Genomic DNA, 16,826 nt, shown 5'->3' on the forward strand with positions numbered 1-16,826 from the left:
CAGTCAGCTTAGCCCGGTAGTAAACTGAAGTCCGATATTAACATGGGTACTTATCTCTCTATGTTATAGATCCGGTGTGGCTACGGATCGCTTCAAAAGTTAAGATGTGTTTGCCAAGTAGCTAGACAAAATGGCGTCAGTTGATCTGAATGTCGCCTCCGATCCTTTTCATTATTGTACTCGTAGAGGTCTTCCGTGGCTCTATCAGCTCCAAGCCCAGTAGCAGAGAGTCTAGAGACCCAAAGCTCCCTTTTTATCCCAGATTCAAGCACTGTTCTGGTCTAAATATAAGTTTTATAATCAAGTTGTGCAGAGAGCTACAGACCAGCACGTCTGCCTCTGCTGCTAGTTAGCTCCGCCCCCCCGGAAAATATTTATAGATACATTAGACCCACTTGTACAAACGCAGGTACTGAAGCCATTTGCTCACCTGGACACTATGCTACAAATGAACATTGGGGAGGATAGGCGAGATATCGTATGCAATGCACAGACACATGAATCTTTGGAGGTGATGCTGTTTTGAGCAGTATGGGGGAGGGGGATTCTTCCCTTTTTTTGTTTCTCTTTCCCCCTCTTTAGCTTCCCCACCACCCTCACCTTTCTTTTCCCCATCAATCTCAATCTTGGCCTGGATAAAGAGCAACAACAATAGAGAGCCAACCTGTCAATTGTTATTTGTCAATGGACCATTGTTTAATTGTAATTAGTTATGCAATTAGTTATTTGGTTTAAAATGTTTGAAAACGGGGGGGGGGGGGGGCGGAGCCAACTTCTAAAGCAGCTAGACGGGTTTTTATGGAGCTCCTGACCTTCGGACATATATATAGAGATTAATCTGTATATAAGGGACTCAAAGGCCAGCTTTACTAGAAAAGAGTGTAACTGACACCTACTAACCGCCAAAAGAAACCACAAGTATATAATTTTGGGACGCATTTTTGCTATACTATCTTCAACTGCGCCACGTGGAGATATAGGCGAGGATTTACCCTTACAACGCCTTCACCGCTATGGAGGCCCTGACAGCTTGGGAACAGCGCACCCAACTCCTTCTGGAGGGACACTTTCAGAGCCTGAAAGATGAACTATCATCACTATTATTATCCCTTACTCCGCAGCCAGCACATAATCTGAGATACATTGACCCGGCATTAGACAATAGCAACTGTGCCGCACCTGCACGCAAGGCCGAGGAAACTACGGAGATCCCATCTAACAGTCATGCACTAAACTTGCGGTATTGCGCACCGGAACGAACAGCGGATCTCTGCCTGGTCCCGGCTATAACATCACAGCTGGAAACGGAGGAGGCGTCGCTCTCTAGCTTCCCCTGCGATCAAGGCAACTTAATACCTATTGACATGGTGGTATATCGAGCACACTTAGCCACACTACAAGAGACTGCTCATGAAGGTGGATACTACGTAAAGGGATCTGGGCAACATGACTTCACAACGGGGGAAGGATCCAGTCTAAAAGGTGATACCAACTTATAGAGCGGAACACTCCTACCTGTTTGTAGCACCTGTCCCTTTAATCCTCCACCCTTAGCTCTGATGATATTGGACACCTATTGTAGCTTGATGGTCGGCGTAGGGCCGAATACTACCATGATCCCAGCTTTAGAAATCTGTGACACAACTGACACTTCACTGCCGTGCTCACGGCATGGAGGAATTTATCCCGTTGTTTGTGTACAAGTTGGAGTAGGCTAAAGGACTTTGCATACAGGCACCAGTAATATGAACAGTTACAAATTACCCTAATGACGGCTCTGAGCCTGATGTTTTGAGGGTCTTGAGCTACTACCCACTAATACTCTTGCTCTCTGTATTACCCCACAAGGACATCCAGCTACGGTTCCAGTTAGCTGGTATTAGAGCATAAACTGCATCAGGGTGTTACTAAATATTAAATTCTTGTAATATGTGATATATACTAGCTGCACCACTGTTGGATACTACCTTTAACTATTTAAATAGCATGATTACATGTATATCTACTCCTCATTTTGTTATGCTTCCTGTGTCTGGCTATCTCAGAATAGAAAAGGTTAATAGTCCTTTTAGATATAACCAAAGTATTTTTCGGATTTTGTTGTTTGCTCCTTTTCTTAAGTAAAGGTACAGAGTAGTGTAGATTTCCTGTGAGCCTATGTAGGTAATGTTCAGGTTTGCTGATTATATATACGGAGCTGGATACAGATTAATACCTGTTTAGTTGCGTTATTTTTGTATAATGTTGATCTATCAAACATGCTCCCCCAGACAACATTTACATGTCATGCTTCACTGTTTACTTGCTTAACCTCTAAGTTGTTAGGAGGTTCTCATGATTATCAAAAAGAGATTTCAGTTATTCCTACCTCCCCATTATTTGACTTACTGTCACTGTATAAATATGTTATCATTGTGATGAGGAAATCATGTTTATTCTCCTATGTTTTGATATCTAGCAAACCTGTTAGTATCTATACTATCTACTGCTCTAATATGCATAACAACTGACTCACTAACAAGCTACAGCTACAGATAATGAAAGTCAGCTTTCCTTGCCATATGCATTATCAGTGGATCCTATTTCACTAATTCTATGTCACCCACTGTATCTAGTCACATGTACCACCATAATATTAGTCTATAGCATTCTCAATAGTAATCTGGGGTCACGCAAAAGCGAGACTCTATTACTATATATACCCCAAAGCGTGTTACTACTTATCATCTCTAGTTAAATATACTTTGGCCTTGCATGATTATATAATTTTTATGGTTTTCCCCCTGCATTTCATGGGAGGAAATTTAGTATTTTAAATTGATCAATGTTGAAGCCTCTCAGTTAAGACAGTTTGGTAATATGTATATAGTATAATTTAATATATAATTTTATTGGGCCCCTCTCCTTCCTTTCCCGCCGGTACTGGTTGCCTGCGGGTCATACCCCTTCTCCTTTTTCCCGCATTGTCTATAGCTGACACTTCCCCAGGAGAGGGTCTCACCCAATATAACTTAGGGCTCCGCCCCCCGCCCTCACCTTTAGCTACTGTCCACCCTTATTTTAGGTGGACAAATAAGCGGTATTTACCCGTTATGGATATCGTTCTGTTATAAGTTGCTCTTAGCCTTCTGTCTACAAAGAAAATGAGGCACTTTGCCCTCCACTTACGTGCATCTAGTAGGAGCAACTTGTTATGACTCCCTATAATTTGTAAATTTTCAGATAATAAATACACCTATTTTATAATTAACATATCACTCTATAAGAAGTATAAGTTTTTCGGGCTGTTTAAATTCTATCACTCTCTTATGTGTTTATATAGGAAACAAAAGGAAAAAAGAGGTTATGCTTGATTATATGTATTTGATTTTGTACTTGCATACAGTGTCCTCTATATTCATTATGTTCTTTTGGTGAGATACATATATAATATCTAAATTAAGATTTCTTTATTCTCTTATATGTAAAGGTTTCATTGTCCAATGGATAAATAATGTCTTGTATGCAAAATTTACCAAAGTGATGCAAAATGTGTTTTATGTTCATGTACTTTCTTTTTCTTGTATTGCCTCAATAAAAAAATTTTGATTCAAAAAAATGTTTGAAAACTTAAAGGAACGGAACACATTGTCGAGAACAGTCATCGGAGATATGCTATACAACGACATGGACTCATTGCCGATACCTCTACAAAGCCTAGGCTATTGTATTCTATTGTCATGCATAATCAGATGTACAAAAAAGGCTGGCCATTGTATGTCTGGGACGATTTGTATTGTTGTACATGCTCTGTTTCCTTTAATAAAAAAGTGAATTTTTAAAAAAAAAAAAGGATAACTAGTGACAGAAAAAAAAAAAGGAACCATAAGAGGATTATCCTCCTAAGTGCTGCTCTCCTTCAGTACCTAGAAGGCAAAAGCACTTACCTTAGATCAGGCAGAACAGATGCTGCTCATTAGGTGTGACAAGTACTGTACTCCCTGTCATTGACCTGTAGGAAAAACAGAATTTATGCTTACCTGATAAATTTCTTTCTTTTGCGATGTACCGAGTCCACGGATTCATCCTAACTTGTGGGATATTGTCCTTCCTGACAGAAAGTAGCAAAGAGAGCACCACAGCAGAGCTGTCTTTATAGCTCCGCCCTTAACTCCACCCCCCAGTCATTCGACCGAAGGCCAAGGAAGAAAAGGAGAAACTATAAGGTGCAAAGTTGACTGAAGTTTACATAAAAAATACTATCTGTCTTAAATAGACAGGGGGGCCGTGGACTCGGGCAACATCAGGTAAGCATAAATTCTGTTTTCTTTTGCAAGATGTACAGAGTCCATGGATTCATCCTAACTTGTGGGAATACCAATACCAAAGCTTTAGGACACGGATGAAGGGAGGGACAAGACAGGAACCTAAATGGAAAGCACCACTGCTTGCAAAACCTTTCTCCCAAAAATAGCCTCCGAAGAAGCAAAAGTATCAAATTTGGAAAATTTGGAAAAGGTATGAAGCGAAGACCAAGTCGCAGCCTTACAAATCTGTTCAACAGAAGCATTATTTTTAAAAGCCCATGTGGAAGCCACCACTCTAGTGGAGTGAGCTGCAATTCTTTCAGGAGGCTGCTGTCCAGCAGTCTCATAAGCCAAACGGATGATGCTTTTCAGCCAAAAGGAAAGAGAGGTAGCCGTAGCCTTTTGACCTCTACGCTTTCCAGCATAGACAACAAACAAAGAAGATGATTGGCGAAAATCTTTGGTTGCCTGCAAATAAAACTTCAAGGCATGAACCACGTCCAAGTTGTGCAAGAGACGGTCCTTCTTAGAAGAAGGATAAGGACACACAGAAGAAACAACAATTTCCTGATTGATATTCCTGTTAGAAACAACCTTAGGGAGGAACCCAGGTTTGGTACGCAAACTAGAAGAGATAGCAACTAGAAACAGAACTTTCCAAGATAAAAGCTTAATATCTATGGAATGCATGGGTTCAACCAGAACCCCCTGAAGAACTTTAAGAACTAAATTGAGACTCCATGGCGGAGAAACAGGTTTAAACACAGGATTAATTCTAACTAAAGCTTGACAAAAAGCCTGAACGTCTGGGACATCTGCTAGACGCTTGTGCAACAGAATAGACAAAGCAGATATCTGTCCCTTTGTCCCTTTAAGGAACTAGCGGACAATCCTTTCTCCAATCCTTCTTGGAGAAAAGACAAAATCCTAGGAATCCTGATCTTACTCCATGAGTAGCCTTTGGATTCACACCAAAAAAGATATTTACGCCATATCTTATGATAGATCTTCCTGGCGAGAGGCTTTCAAGCCTGAATCAAGGTATCTATGACCGACTCAGTGAAACCCCGCTTTGATAAAATCAAGCGTTCAATCTCCAAGCAGTCAGTTGCAGAGAAATTAGATTTGGATGCTTGAATGGACCTTGAATCAAAAGGTCCCGTTTCAGTGGCAGAGTCCATGGTGGCAGAGATGACATGTCCACCAGGTCTGCATACCAAGTCCTGCATGGCCACGCAGGCGCTATCAAAATCACTGAAGCTCTCTCCTGTTTGATTCTGGCAATCAGATGCGGAAGGAGAGGGAATGGTGGAAACACATAAGCCAGGTTGAATGACCAGGGTACTGCTAGAGCATCTATCAGTACTGCACGAGGATCCCTTGACCTGGATCCGTAACGAGGAAGTTTGGCGTTCTGACGAGACGCCATCAGATCCAATTCTGGTGTGCCTCATAGCTGAACCAGTTGAGCAAACACCTCCGGATGGAGCTCCCACTCCCCCAGATGAAAAGTCTGACGACTTAGAAAATCTGCCTCCCAGTTCTCCACCTCTGGGATATAGATCACTGATAGATGGCAAGAGTGAGTCTCTGCCCATCGGATTATCCTGGAAACTTCTGTCATCGCCAAGGAACTCCTTGTTCCCCCCCTGATGATTGATATAAGCTACAGTCATGATGTTGTCCGACTGAAAACTGATGAATCCGGCTGAAGCCAGCTGAGGCCACGCCTGAAGCGTGTTGAATATCGCTCTTAATTCCAGAATATTTATCGGTAGGAGGGCCTCCTCCTGAGTCCACAAACCCTGTGCTTTCAGGGAATTCCAGACTGCACCCCAGTCCAGTAGGCTGGCGTCCGTCGTCACAATAACCCACGCTGGCCTGAGGAAACATATTCCCCTGGACAGGTGATCCTGTGACAACCACCAAAGAAGAGAGTCTCTGGTCTCTTGATCCAGATTTATCTGAGGAGTTAAATCTGCATAATCCCCATTCCACTGTTTGAGCATGCATAGTTGCAGTGGTCTGAGATGCAAGCGAGCAAACGAAACTATGTCCATTGCCGCTACCAAAAGTCCGATTACCTCCATACACTGAGCCACTGACGGTCGAGGAATGGAATGAAGAGCTCGGCAGGTGGTTAAAATCTTTGATTTCCTGACCTCCGTCAGAAATATTTTCATGTCCACCGAATCTATCAGAGATCCCAGGAATGGAACTCTTGTGAGAGGTATAAGAGAAATCTTTTTGGGGGCTGTTGGGGTACAAGTTTTTATTGCCACTGCCCACCGGGAGCTCTTACATACTTAAAGGGTTGCCTTCTGCCCCCACGATCAATCAGCGGCCTTAAATAAGGCTGATGTGTGCCGTATGGCTTCTGGGCATAGCATAAGAGTATATTAAGGCCCTTAACTTTGGGTTAAGAAGTGTTCCGCTAATCAAGTGGGCGTTGTACCTAGGTTGTTTGCGGACCTGCCTACCATTTACAACAGCTCTTGAGCGATATACATAAACTTTTGCAAGGCTAGCTAATATTGGGAAAAGCTAACCTCACACGTAGGATTGGAGGCTGCTGAGCTGCGAGACAGTGTGGAAGCCCCTAAGAAGTATATTAATACATATCCCTGGACCCTGTTTGCTAAAATAAGGCTCTATTCTACATAAGGAAAAAAAAGACCAATTGCTGGGACAGCTTCGGACATTAGCTTACTTGGGGTGACCAGGTCTATCGACTAACCTGTTCTTTTCTCTGTGTCAGTCTCCCTCGCTTGCACTTCTCCCTCTTCGCAGAGACTTTTAGGTCATAAGTGCTTATAAACGCAATTTAACTGGAATTTCAAATGTGAATGCTGGTTATTAATTTTATTGTTGTTTTTTTTTCTTTGTTTGTGCTCTTTCTTTTGTTTTTTTTCTTTTGTTTTTTCTTTTGCTGTGTTTTTTTTTCCCCCTTTTTTTTTTTGCTTATTTGCTTTTTTGTGGCCTTGTTTACTTTGACACAGGTTTTTTAGGAATTTAATATTATTCTGCAGGGTTTTTTTTTTTTCTTTCTTTTTTTTCTTTTTCTCTTTTTTCACTGTTAAAGTGGAAAATTATACACTTGGGAGTTATGAATTTGAATGCATAGATTGGTTTATTGTATCTTTAAAATTGCCCCCACAGTGGCTATATACATAATTATAGATTGCACAATTATATAACCCTTTAAATTTCTGAGAGTCTCTCAGAGAGGTTCCTTGCCCTTCCTACTAAGCAAACTCGCACTGTGAGCCTTACATATAAGATACTTGTTATAGTGAGGGGTATAGGGTACATTGAGATAAAATATTTAAAGAAACTTTTTCTAATCCTTAAACCAAGGAACAGCAAGGAAAAGGTACAGGACCCTAACTGGCATTACCCTACATTTGGTCCTGGGGCTATATTATTTTAATAAAAGTGACATATTGTTAGGAACACCTGCTAGTCTTTGTAACCCACTTGGGAATACGGGCATTAGGCCCTTGAATTCTATAAACACTAAAGACCATTAATGCTATATACTCACCATTGGTGTTGGCAATTTTCCCCATTCTAGCGGAACAATTGCTGGATGGTTCATTCTAAGACCCGGCATAATTCAGCAATTCCCAATCTAACCTCTTGAGGAAAATAGCTGATTAGAGTATTTCTATAGCCCAGAATATAGCTATAACAATTTTTAGGTGGTATCGCGTATAACACTTATTCTCACTCACAGTTCAATACCCCGGCTTGTCCAACCCTAACTCCTTTGACTCTTTTTTTTTTTTTTTTGCTTTCTTTTTTTCCCCTCTCCCCCCTGCACGATACACCAACCCCTCACTTTCCACATTCACTATCCACACCTTGCTGTGTTTTCGCCTATTCTTTTCCCCAGCTTGGGCTTTGTTTTTCTTTCCACTTTATCACTTGCACCTTACTCTCTTGATAGTGGTTTCACTACTATAATCTCACATGGACAAATATATGTCACATTCCAAACCTAACTCACCAGCGATGCCACCTAAGCAAAAAGACAAAAGGGCTAAACCTAGTGATTTGGAGGCCCATAATGACCCCAATCTGAGCAATGTTGACACAACAGCACTTCTGCATCAAATATCTCTACTTTTCATGCCACAGTTTGAAGGCCTGAAACAAGAAATAGTAAATCTATCGACAGAAGTTAAACAGTTCTCACCTAGACTTCTTGAATTAGAAACCAGAGTATCAGATGTTGAGGATAAAATGCACACTCAAGAACAAACCATTACTGCACAAGAGAAAATGTTACACACATTACAATCAAGATTAGAGGATTTGGAAGACAGATCACGCCGCAATAACCTTAGGGTTATTGGGCTACCAGAAAGCACAGAATTTTCAGATCTCCTCAAATTTGCCTCCACCACACTCCCACAACTAGTGGGTAGTTGTATAGAAAACTTGGTGATCCCGGTAGAAAGGGCCCACAGACTAGGACCGCCTCGCTCCCAAGCAGATGGGACCCCTAAACCCAGACCCGTAATAATAAAATTTTTAAATTTCCAGGATAAGTTCCATATACTTAGGCTCTACCGAAAGAATAACGGAATTATGTTAGGTCAGACGAGGCTTCTTCTATTCCAAGATTTTTCAATGGAAACACAAGCAAAACGGAAGGTAATGGCACCATACTGCTCCAGACTTATAAAAGCGAATATGAAGGCTTCTCTATCCAACTAAAATCTTGCTGGAGAAAGATGGTGCCATACATACATTCACTAAATCAGAGGGAATACAAAGTTTGTCTAGATAATGGGATTCTGTAAAGCAAGAAGCTATTTGAGTTTACTAGGAATTGTGGCTGGAGGGATGGCTACTATGTTGTTCCCAGACTGCCCAAACTTTGTGCGAAGTTTCTGTGTCCCCCCCCCCCCCCTGGTGTTGTTTGTTTGTGGTTATTTTTTTTTTTTTATTATTTTTTTTTGTTGCTTTCTTTCTCCTCTCCCCCTTCACTGCCGTATAACTAATAAAGATGCATAAATTAAAGTTGTTATCTTGGAATATCGGGGGGATATCCTCACCAATTAAATGAAAACTCATGCTAAAACATCTCGGGTCCTACAAACCTGATATAGCTTTTATTCAAGAGACTCACCTCCTCCCGGTAGAAGCCCTAAAACTCCAAAGTAAGTGGGTGGGTGAAGTTTTATACACTCCCTATGGCCAAAGGAAAAAGAGGACTGGCCATTTTATTAAATAAACAGTTAGAATACCAGATAGTGTCATTGGACAATGACCCAGAAGGAAGATATCAAATCGCAAAAATTCAAATGAATAAAAATTCTTATGTATTTTGCAATTTATACGGCCCAAATAAAACAAAGTGAATTCTGGGAATCACTAAGTACAAAATTATTTAATTTCATGGGGGAAAATATAATTGTTGCTGGAGACTATAATATGACATTTTCATACGCTTTAGATAGATTCAATACCAAGTCCACAGATAAGAAGGCCAGAGATACAAAGATACTCTCCAAATTCTGCCAGAAGTTGGCTCTAAAGGATATTTGGCGAGTACAGCACCCAGACCATAGGGAATATACATGCGAATCTAAATCATTTAGATCTTTTTCGAGAATACTTATTTCTAATTTCCAACCAAATGATGAGGTCAGATATTAAATCAGATATTAAAGAAATTAAACTATCAGACCATGCAATTATTTCGTTAGAAATTCAGTACAGAGCCCCGCTCCAGAGCAACAATGCACGCTTTTTTCCCCCCGCAATATCTTATCCATGATATCAAATTTCGCACATGGTTGCAAGGGAGATGGAAAGAGTTTTTTTACTTTAATAAGAACTATCTGAGTAAACCTGAAATTCTCTGGGAAACTGCAAAGGCAGTTATGAGAGGTGAAATAAAAGCATATCTAATTAGGGACAAGGCCAAAAGGAAACAGAGAGAGGAACAGCTAGCTAATACAGTTAAGAACAAATATTCTCGATATATCCAGAATCCCTCCACAGTAAAGTGGAATATAAAAAGGCAAAAATGGATCGGGACCTTTTCTTTAAGCAATTAATGGTAATCGCAGATCAGAAACAAAAAGCTTTCTTTGCAGGAAGTCAGGGCATATCGGCTAGAACATTAGCTAAAATTGTAAAGGTTAAGCAACAAAAAAATTATATTTCAGCTATTAACTATCAAGGTAATAGACTAATTAAGAGCTCAGAAATGAGAGGCGTTCCTAGATTATTTCCAAAAAGTGTATTCCCACACACCAATAGACAAAGTTAATAAAGATTACTTCTGGCAGCAGATTAAATTACCACAGGTTACAACTCAGGACCTTCAAGTACTTAACGAACCAATCACGTTAAAAGAGATATCGGATGCGATAATAAATCTGAAATCAGGTAAAGCGCCCGGTCCGGATGATCTTCCGGCCGAATTTTATAAACTTCTTCGCGAACAAACTCTCCCTCTTCTCCAGTCTCTATTTAACGAGTACTTTATTAACAATAAAACACAGTCCTCTTTGTTCTCAGCCTCGCATGTGGTCCTGATCCTGAAAAAAGGAAAAGACCCTGAAATGCCAACATCTTATATACCTATCTCGCTCTTAAATCAGGACTACAAATTGCTGACAGCTATTATCTCTAAGCGACTTAAGAGCTGCTTAGAATACATAATACATCCTGTTCAAGTGGGGTTTATGACAGGACGTAACCCAGTCAAAAATATTCGGAAAGCACAAATAGTATTGGATTTTTTCGCAAACAAAACATTTCAGAGAGCCCATACTAGACCTGACCTTGCAATTTTAACGGTCGATGCCGAGAAGGCATTCGACTCAATTGGATGGGATTACCTCTTTAGGTCATTGGAAGGTTTTGGCTTGACAGGTTGTTTCCATCAGTTTATACAGAGGCTGTATAAAAATCCACTGTCATCAATCATTATTAATGGAGAAACTTCGGACAGATTCCCATTGGGGAGAGGGACTCGACAAGGTTGCCCTCTATCCCCACTTTTATTTAATCTTTCCTTAGAGCCTTTGGCGATATACCTGCGACAGGAAATAAAAGGGATTAGAATAGGCACCCAAAAAATTGTACTCTCGCTCTTTGCAGACAATCTTTTATTGTTTCTTAGTAACAACGCGCAGGTTATACCTCAAGTCCTCCATATATTTAGCCTGTTCGGCTCCTTCTCCGGTTATAGGATTAATAATGAAAAATCAGAGCTACTATGGATATACAAACCAAGAAAAGAAGTGATCCACCCTTTCCAGGAAACTAAATGTCTGCGATACCTTGGAGTGCACTTAAGTAGCAATCCTAGGTCATGGTATGAACTGAACTTTCCTTAAATGTATAGCAGATATGCGAAATAAGCTGCAGAATTGGTCTAACTTGCTATTAAGTATCTCAGCAAGAATTATGCTTATTAAGACCATTATGTTTCCTAAATTATTCTATTTTCTACAAAACTTTCCTCTTTTGCTCTATAATAAAGACATCTCTTGAATTCAGAGGATCTTTAATAACTTTATTTGGCGTGGGAAGAAGCCACGTATAGCTCTCTCAACCTTAACTCTCCCAAAAATGTATGGGGGCTTGTTGTGTCCGAATATTAGATTCTATAACTATGTGGCGGTGGCGAAGTTTGCGCTTGATTGGATCACCCGAAAAGAACAGGTTACCTGGTATGATCTGGAATCATATTTAATAACCCCTTTCGATCTGAAAGCGATACTTCATAACCCAGTGACGAAACTTCCAGCTAATGTAGCACAATTCTTTACGCTGAAAGATGTTGTGGGCGCCTGGCAGAGAATTTGTAAAGTATTACAGAGTAATTTTCGTAAATCGCAGTTTCTCCCTTTAACGGGTAATCCCAGTTTTTTGCCAGGTTTGAAGCCATCAGTATTCTCGGAATGGGCCTTAAAAGGCCTCAATTCACTTGGTCAAATGTGCCTAGAAAATAAGTTGACAATAAGGTCCTTTGAGGATTTGAAAGATAAATATAAATTAGCAAACACATCCTTTTTCGCGTATTTGCAGGTAAGCCATTGGATTGGGAATTTGAGGCGGGAAACAGTCTTGGGATTAGAGACTGGAGAATTAGGGAGAATAATTAAATTATACTACGAAGGGAATAACAAAACTACCCACTTATATAAAACCTTGATCAACGTGCAAGGTGGTTTACATATTAACAGATTAGCAGAGAAATGGAAGAAGGTAGCACCTTGGGTGGAGAAGGAAAGGGTTGCTGGTAGTATGAGATTAGTATCCAAGGCCACAACTTCAGTTAGTTGGCAAGAATCTCATCTTAGGTTATTGAATATGTCATATTTGTCCCCAGCTAGAATTTCTAAGTGGATGGGTACTACAGAGCGAGGTGATTGCCCTAAATGTAGACAGACAATGGCAGATTTAATTCACTGTGTCTGTAAATGCCCTAAAATAGCGCAAGTTTGGAATAAAGTGAACTTTTGGTGTAATAAACTTCTGGGAAACCAGATACAGATTACCCAAAAAGAGATATTGTTCCTTTTCAATTATGATTCACCAGCAATTAATTATAGATTCCTGAACGCAATAATATTGGTAGGTAGGAATGTTATATTCACTAACTGGAAAAGCAAGGGAAGGCCGAAGTTCTCAGAATTTTTGAATAAAGCACAATGCCAAATAGTACTGGAGCAATACAACACGAAAGTCTGTAGTAACAAACAATTGCATCGCTTCTTTGCTAAATGGAAACCTTTAATTTTGGCTCTCCCTATAAGCTCTCAAATACAAATAACATCTGCTTTCAGGAAATCTGAATGGTTTATACAACAGATAGAGGAACATTCCCAAGGATATGGCTACCAGAGCAGGGTAGGCAGTGAGGGGGGACGACGACCAACCTCTCATCTCTTGCTAACTCTCCCACTCCCCCCCCCCCTTTTTTTTTTTTTGTTGTGTTTCTTTCTTGTCTCTTCCCCTCCCCGTTTATTTGTGTTCTGAGTTATGTACAAGGTTATTACCTTTACCTTGGAATAAGAAGAAAGGTATAAGATTCAGAAACTTAGAATCTCTATGAATAAGAATTTGAAGTAAGAATAAGCCTAATTCTGTGTGCGGTTGCGTTGCAACATGCTAAATATGTTTTAATTGTTACCTAACGCTGATGTTTATGTTTTTGTTCATAATGTTTAAGTTTAACTCGAAATAACGGGATCTGTAAAAATCCAAAATGTGAAAACCAATATGTGTTTAATATTTACAAAGCTGTAAAGATATTATTTGCTCAATAAAAAGAAAAAAAAAAAGAGAACTCTTTTTCACGTTCACCTTCCACCCATGAGATCTTAGAAAGGCCAACACTAAGTCCGTGTGAGACTTGGCAAGTTGGAAAGTCGACGCTTGAATTAGGATGTCGTCTAGATAAGGCGCCACTGCTATGCCCCTCGGCCTTAGGACCGCCAGAATGGACCCTAGCACCTATGTGAAGATTCTTTGCGCCGTGGCGAAACCGAAGGGAAGAGCCACAAACTGGTAATGCCTGTCCAGAAAGGCAAACCTGAGGAACTGGTGATGATCTTTGTGGATGGGGACACTGTCAGCTTTTCTGAGTTAACACAGTCTCTGCAGAAAATATGACTGAACATACCTCATTGCTGTATAGCAAGAAACAGTTCCTCGCACTGAAGTTTCCCTGTACTCCTCAGCTCATGTGGGAACAGCAGTGGACCTTAGTTACAAATGCTAAGATCATCCTCCTCCAGGCAGAAATCTTCATCTATGTCCTGCCTGAGAGTAAATAGTACAACACCGGTACCATTTAAAAATAACAAACACTTGATTGTAGATAAAATAATACTAACAGTTTAACACATCTTCTCTTTACTCTTCCTGCTTAGAGCCAGCAAAGAGAATGACTGGGGGGTGGAGTTAAGGGGGGAGCTATATAGACAGCTCTGCTGTGGTGCTCTCTTTGCTACTTCCTGTCAGGAAGGACAATATCCCACAAGTTAGGATGAATCCGTGGACTTGGTACATCTTGCAAAAGAAATAAAGAACAGAGTAACCAACTATGGCTTTTTTGCAAAGGGCAAGTGTTTAAATAAAAAGCAAGGACTACCTCGCTGCCTTTTAACAGCTTAAAAACCACCACTACTCTTACTCAAGAGATTCACGTGGACACAGTTAAAACCCCAATCCTTGCTTGCAGGGAAAAAGTACCCATAAAAGGATTAAAATCTTTAGACACCAACTTCGCACAACCTCCATTGACAGAGGCAAAGAGAATGACTGGGGGTTATGGGTAAGGCAGTTACACTTAACTGCTTTGCTGCCTCCTGCTCGCCAGGAGTTGAATATCCCACTAGTAATTGGAATGACGTTGTGGACTCACCATGTCATAGGAAAGAAATTGTATTCTCTATCTGAATAATGTCCTTTTAATCAGGATTCTTTTTTTATACCGTTGGGCCCAAATAGCGTACTAAGGCCCATTTTTGTACACTTTTTTACATGTATACTTAATAGCTTACAAAATTCCTATCCAAGAGCTGTTCTTATTGTTTTGCTTGTTTGTTTGTTTGTTAAAAGGCAGCAATCCCTGATCTTAGGACCAGCATCTTTTTCTTACTTAGAAACTTTTTTTGTCTCAGGTTTAGTCTTACATGTTACCAATATAATAAATCACCTGAAAGTGATGCATATCTGTAAAAAGCTGAATAGAAAATATCATCAGGATGATGGAAAAACAACAGCCAATCAGCATTATCGGTGTGAAGTTCAAACTTTGCTTTACTGTGCTCGTAATATAAATTAACTCAGTCTTTTTATATGTGCATCTTTTGAGGCACCAGATCCTACTGAGGATATGCCAGAGTTCTCAGTGTATACATGTATGTGTCTGTAATTGGCTGAGGGCTGTCACGTGATACATTGGGCAGGAAAGTCAAACAATCTTTGAAATTTCTCCAAAAAAAAAAAAATCTACAGGTAATGAGAAATTCAGCTATTGCATTGTATAATGTGGATTTGTATATTATACAATTCTACTGTATTTAATGATCATTTGAATTGAGGGAAATAACATGACTGGGTCTACACATGCCAGATTCACGCTCCCTTGCAAGACCCAGGACTGAGGACTATCATCCTGATTGGATGCTTAAAGTCTCTTTACAAAGGAATACTGTTACTGAGTAAATTTTGAGGTAAGATATTATCCTTTTTTAAAGAGACCATTCAGGTGATATTTTCTAGCAGCCTTTTACAGATATACTGCATCACTTTCACCTTTAAATCAGTATTAAAACCAGCTTAAAAGCTGCTTACAGAGGTTTTTCCGATTGAAGCTTTTAACTTGGCAACAAGGGAGAGGATTTTCTATAAGAACCGGCCCTGATACATGAATTATATGTAAGCATCAATAATGGTATCACGTGGTGAGGTTTTTTGGGCCGGTAAATATATATTAGAGCCAATTGCTTTCTATAAAGTCTTGTTTGAAAAGTAAACAACACATTTGTTACCATTATATTATTTTTATTTTTGTGTCAAAATGTTACATAAAAAAGCATTTTCGGTCAGTTATTAAAATGAAGACAGCAAAATGAAAACATGAACAACACAATATTAACAGTCACCAATATTCTCTCTTTAAATCCCTAAATATGTACAGAGGCTATTATAAGGCAAATATAATATTAAAAAAGGCACCTAACTTCCAATAAACAAAATTTTTAAGCATCTTTGTTTAAAAGAGCAATATTGCCTTATTCTTCTTAATAATTGATTAACTGTTAAAGAGACACTAAACCCAATTTTTTCTTTCATGATTCAGAAAGAGCATGCAATTTTAAGCAACTTTCTCATTTACTCCTATTATCAAATTTTCTTCATTCTCTTGCTATCTTTGTTTGAAAAACAAGGCATCTAAGCGAAGGAGACAATTTATGGTTCTGACCCTGGACAGCACTTGTTTATTGGTGTTGTCCAATCAGCAAGGACAACCCAGGTTGTGAAACAAAAATGGGCCAGCTTCTAAACTTACATTCTTGCTTTTCAAATAAAGATAGCAAGAGAATGAAGAAAAATTGATAAAAGGAGTAAACTAGAAAGTTGCATGCTCTATCTGAATCGTGAAAGAAAAAAATTGGGTTCAATGTACCTTTAATGTTAAGTGAATACTAATTAAATATAAACATACATTGTCTAAAAACCTGTTTATAATTTATCAGGTTCCTAGGACTTTTTATAACCTATACAAGGAAGATAAGACTTAACTAAAAAGGGACACTAAACATGAAATAAATGTCAGCCATAATGATGTATTCAATAGATCTGAAATTAGTTGTTTTGTGTGCACAACGAATGCTGAATATGTCTGCGGGTAGCAGCATCCGTCTCTTTACGGCCTTGGATTTATTTATGTGAAAATTCATCTCACCAAGATCTGTGCAAATCCAGATCTTTATGTGCTGCACTTTTGAAAGAAGAAATACGGCGCTGAACAGAGTCGAACGCTACTGCCCGCGGCTA

The sequence above is a fragment of the Bombina bombina genome, chromosome 6 (genome assembly GCF_027579735.1).
Source record: "Bombina bombina isolate aBomBom1 chromosome 6, aBomBom1.pri, whole genome shotgun sequence".
In the NCBI taxonomy this organism is placed as follows: Eukaryota; Metazoa; Chordata; class Amphibia; order Anura; family Bombinatoridae; genus Bombina; species Bombina bombina.